The sequence below is a fragment of the Elephas maximus genome, chromosome Y, assembly GCF_024166365.1.
Source record: "Elephas maximus indicus isolate mEleMax1 chromosome Y, mEleMax1 primary haplotype, whole genome shotgun sequence".
NCBI lineage: Eukaryota > Metazoa > Chordata > Mammalia > Proboscidea > Elephantidae > Elephas > Elephas maximus.
The window spans coordinates 973879-979526 of record NC_064847.1 but is presented as its reverse complement, the minus strand read 5'-3'; positions in this window follow the sequence as shown (position 1 = coordinate 979526).

Here is a 5648-nt window from a genome sequence, read left to right as displayed (position 1 = left end):
CTGTCTTCTGAGGCAACTCTGGGAACAGTCACCAGGCCTTCCTTCTGAGATGCTTCTGGGTACTGCCACCAGCCATTCTTTCCGAGGTACCTCTGGGTACAGTCACCAGGCCTTCCTTCCGAGGTACTTCTGGGTACAGTCACCAGGCCTTCCTTCTGAGGTACCCGTGGGTACAGTCACCAGAAATTCCTTCCGAGGTAACTCTGGGTAATGTCACCGGGCCTTCCTTCCGAGGACCCTAGGGTACAGTCACCAGAAATTCCTTCCGAGGTAACTCTGGGTAAAGTCACAGGCCTTCCTTCCAAGGTACCTCTGGGTACAGTCATCAGGTCTTCCTTCCAAGCTACTTCTCGGTACAGTCAGCAGGCCTTCCTTCTGAGGTACGTCTGTGTGCCGTCACCAGGCCTTCGTTCCGAGGTATCTCTGGATACAATCACCAGCCATTCCTTCCAAGTTACCTCTGGGTACACTCAACAGGATTTTCTTCCAAAGTAACTCTGTGAACAGCCACCAGGCCTTCCTTCCGAAGCACCTCTGGGTGCAGTCACCGTGCCTTTCTTCCGAGGTACCTCTGGGGACATTCACCAGTCCTTCCTTCCGAGGTACCACTGGGTACAGGTACAAGGCCTTCCTTAAGAGGTATCTCTGGTTACATTCACCGGACCTTCCTTCCGAGGTAACACTGGGTACAGTCACCGGGCCTTTCTTTTGAGGTACCTCTGGGTACAGTCACCAGGCCTTCCTTCCTAGATACCTCTGGGTATAGTCACCATGCCTTCCTTCCGAAGTACTCTGGGTACAGTCACCAGGCTGTCCTCTCGAGGTACCTCTGGTTAGAGACACCAGGCCTTCCTTCTAAGGTTCTTCTGGGTACAGTCACCAGGACATCCTTCCGAGGTACCTCTGAGTACAGTAACCGGGCCTTCTTTCCAAGGTACGTCTAGGTCAAGCCACCAGGCCTTGCTTCCGAGATAACTCTGGGTACAGTCACCAGGCCTTCCTTCTGAGGTACCTCTGGGTACAGTCACGAGACCTTCCTTCCGAGAAACCTCTGGGTACAGTCACCAGCCTTCCTCTAAGGAACCTCTGGGTATAGTCACCAGTCCTTCCTTCCGAGGTACCTCTGGTTATACTTACCAGGCCTTCCTTCTGAGGTACCTCTGGGTATAGTCACCAGGATTTAATTTCGAGTTACCTCTGGGTACAGTCACTAGGCCTTCCTTCCTAGGTACCTCTGGGTAGAGTCACCAGGCCTTCCTTCCGAGGTACCTCTGGGTACAGGCACCAGGACTTCCTTCTGAGGTGTCTCTGAGAACAGTCACCCGGAATTCCTTACGAGATACCTCTGGGTACACTTGCCGGGCCTTCCTTCCGAGGTACCTCTGGGTACTGTCTCTACTCCTTCCTTCTGATATAGCTCTGGGTATAGTCACCAGGCATTCCTTCTGAGGTACCTCTGGGTACAGTCACGAGGCCTTTCTTCCGAGGAACCTCTGGGTACAGTTACCAGGCCTGTCTTCTGAGGCATCTCTGGGAACAGTCACCAGGCCTTCCTTCCGAGATGCTTCTGGGTACTGTCACCAGCCATTCCTTCCGAGGTACCTCTGGGTACAGTCACCAGGCCTTCCTTCCGAGGTACCTCTGGGTACAGTCACCAGGCCTTCCTTCCGAGGTACCCGTGGGTACAGTCACCAGGCCTTCCTTCCGAGGTAAATCTGGGTACACTCATCAGAAATGCCTTCCGAGTTAACTCTGGGTAAAGTCACCAGGCCTTCCTTCCGAGGTCCCTAGGGTACAGTCACCAGAAATTCCTTCCGAGGTAACTCTGGGTAAAGTCACAGGCCTTCCTTCCAAGGTACCTCTGGCTACAGTCAGCAGGCCTTCCTTCCGAGGTACCTCAGGGTACAGTCACTAGGCCTTCCTTCTGAGGTAGCTCTTTGTAAAGTCACCAGTACTTTCTTCCGAGATTCCACTGGGTACAGTCACCAGGCCTTTCTTCTCAGGTACCTCTGCGAATAGTCACCGACCCATCCTTCCGAGGTACCTCTGGGTACAGTCACCAGGCCTTCCTTCTGAGGTTCCTCTTAGAACACTCACCGGGCCTTCCTTACGAGGAAACTCTGCCTTGAGTCACCAGGCCTTCATTTGGAGGTACTTCTAGGTAAAGCCAACAAGCCTTCCTTCCGAGATAACTCTGGGTACAGTCACCAGGCCTTCCTCCAAGGAACCTCTGGGTATAGTCACCAGTCCTTCCTTCCGAGGTACCTCTGGTTATACTTACCAGGCCTTCCTTCTGAGGTACCTCTGGGTATAGTCACCAGGATTTAATTTTGAGTTACCTCTGGGTACAGTCACTAGGCCTTCCTTCCTAGGTACCTCTGGGTAGAGTCACCAGGCCTTCCTTCCGAAGTACTCTGGGTACAGTCACCAGACTGTCCTCTCGAGGTACCTCTGGTTAGAGACACCAGGCCTTCCTTCTAAGTTTCTTCTGGGTACAGTCACCAGGACTTCCTTCCGAGGTACCTCTGAGTACAGTAACCGGGCCTTCTTTCCAAGGTACGTCTAGGTCAAGCCACCAGGCCTTGCTTCCGAGATAACTCTGGGTACAGTCACCAGGCCTTCCTTCTGAGGTACCTCTGGGTACAGTCACGAGACCTTCCTTCCGAGAAACCTCTGGGTACAGTTACACGGCCTGTCTTCCGAGGCAACTCTGGGAACAGTCACCAGGCCTTCCTTCCGGGTTACATCTGGGTACAGTCACCTACCCTTTCTTCAGCGGTACCTCTGGGTACAGTCACCAGGCCTTCCTTCTGAGCTGCTTCTGGGTACTGTCACCAGCCATTCCTTCCGAGGTACATCTGGGTACACTTACCAGGCCTTCCTTCCGAGGTACCTCAGGGTACAGTCACTAGGCTTTCCTTCTGAGGTAACTCTTTGTAAAGTCACCAGTACTTTCTTCCGAGATTCCACTGGGTACAGTCACCAGGCCTTTTTTCTCAGGTACCTCTGCGAATAGTCACCGAGCCATCCTTCCGAGGTACCTCTGGGTACAGTCACCAGGCCTTCCTTCTGAGGTTCCTCTTAGAACACTCACCGGGCCTTCCTTACGAGGAAACTCTGCGTTGAGTCACCAGGCCTTCATTTGGAGGTACTTCTAGGTAAAGCCAACAAGCCTTCCTTCCGAGATAACTCTGGGTACAGTCACCAGGCCTTCCTCCAAGGAACCTCTGGGTATAGTCACCAGTCCTTCCTTCCGAGGTACCTCTGGTTATACTTACCAGGCCTTCCTTCTGAGGTACCTCTGGGTATAGTCACCAGGATTTAATTTCGAGTTACCTCTGGGTACAGTCACTAGGCCTTCCTTCCTAGGTACCTCTGGGTACAGTCACCAGGCCTTCCTTCCGAGGTACCTCTGGGTACAGGCACCAGGACTTCCTTCTGAGGTGCCTCTGAGAACAGTCACCCGGAATTCCTTACGAGATACCTCTGGGTACACTTGCCGGGCCTTCCTTCCGAGGTACCTCTGGGTACTGTCTCTACTCCTTCCTTCTGATATAGCTCTGGGTACAGGCACCAGGCATTCCTTCTGAGGTACCTCTCGGTACAGTCACGAGGCCTTTCTTCCGAGGAACCTCTGGGTACAGTTACCAGGCCTGTCTTCTGAGACAACTCTGGGAACAGTCACCAGGCCTTCCTTCCGAGATGCTTCTGGGTACTGCCACCAGCCATTCTTTCCGAGGTACCTCTGGGTACAGTCACCAGGCCTTCCTTCCGAGGTACTTCTGGGTACAGTCACCAGGCCTTCCTTCCGAGGTACCCGTGGGTACAGTCACCAGAAATTCCTTCCGAGGTAACTCTGGGTAAAGTCACAGGCCTTCCTTCCAAGGTACCTCTGGGTACAGTCATCAGGTCTACCTTCCAAGCTACTTCTCGGTACAGTCAGCAGGCCTTCCTTCTGAGGTACGTCTGTGTGCCGTCACCAGGCCTTCGTTCCGAGGTATCTCTGGATACAATCACCAGCCATTCCTTCCAAGTTACCTCTGGGTACACTCAACAGGATTTTCTTCCAAAGTAACTCTGTGAACAGCCACCAGGCCTTCCTTCCGAAGCACCTCTGGGTGCAGTCACCGTGCCTTTCTTCCAAGGTACCTCTGGGGACATTCACCAGTCCTTCCTTCCGAGGTACCACTGGGTACAGGTACAAGGCCTTCCTTAAGAGGTATCTCTGGTTACATTCACCGGACCTTCCTTCCGAGGTAACACTGGGTACAGTCACCGGGCCTTTCTTTTGAGGTACCTCTGGGTACAGTCACCAGGCCTTCCTTCCTAGATACCTCTGGGTATAGTCACCATGCCTTCCTTCCGAAGTACTCTGGGTACAGTCACCAGACTGTCCTCTCGAGGTACCTCTGGTTAGAGACACCAGGCCTTCCTTCTAAGTTTCTTCTGGGTACAGTCACCAGGACATCCTTCCGAGGTACCTCTGAGTACAGTAACCGGGCCTTCTTTCCAAGGTACGTCTAGGTCAAGCCACCAGGCCTTGCTTCCGAGATAACTCTGGGTACAGTCACCAGGCCTTCCTTCTGAGGTACCTCTGGGTACAGTCACGAGATCTTCCTTCCGAGAAACCTCTGGGTACAGTCACCAGCCTTCCTCTGAGGAACCTCTGGGTATAGTCACCAGTCCTTCCTTCCGAGGTACCTCTGGTTATACTTACCAGGCCTTCCTTCTGAGGTACCTCTGGGTATAGTAACCAGGATTTAATTTCGAGTTACCTCTGGGTACAGTCACTAGGCCTTCCTTCCTAGGTACCTCTGGGTAGAGTCACCAGGCCTTCCTTCCTAGGTACCTCTGGGTACAGGCACCAGGACTTCCTTCCTAGGTACCTCTGGGTACAGTCACGTGGCCTTCCTTCCGAGGTAAATCTGGGTACACTCATCAGAAATGCCTTCCGAGGTAACTCTGGGTAAAGTCACCAGGCCTTCCTTCCGAGGTCCCTAGGGTACAGTCACCAGAAATTCCTTCCGAGGTAACTCTGGGTAAAGTCACAGGCCTTCCTTCCAAGGTACCTCTGGGTACGGTCAGCAGGCCTTCCTTCCGAGGTACCTCAGGGTACAGTCACTAGGCCTTCCTTCTGAGGTAGCTCTTTGTAAAGTCACCAGTACTTTCTTCCGAGATTCCACTGGGTACAGTCACCAGGCCTTTCTTCTCAGGTACCTCTGCGAATAGTCACCGAGCCATCCTTCCGAGGTACCTCTGGGTACAGTCACCAGGCCTTCCTTCTGAGGTTCCTCTTAGAACACTCACCGGGCCTTCCTTACGAGGAAACTCTGCGTTGAGTCACCAGGCCTTCATTTGGAGGTACTTCTAGGTAAAGCCAACAAGCCTTCCTTCCGAGATAACTCTGGGTACAGTCACCAGCCTTCCTCCAAGGAACCTCTGGGTATAGTCACCAGTCCTTCCTTCCGAGGTACCTCTGGTTATACTTACCAGGCCTTCCTTCTGAGGTACCTCTGGGTATAGTCACCAGGATTTAATTTCGAGTTACCTCTGCGGACAGTCACTAGGCCTTCCTTCCTAGGTACCTCTGGGTAGAGTCACCAGGCCTTCCTTCCGAGGTACCTCTGGGTAGAGTCACCAGGCCTTCC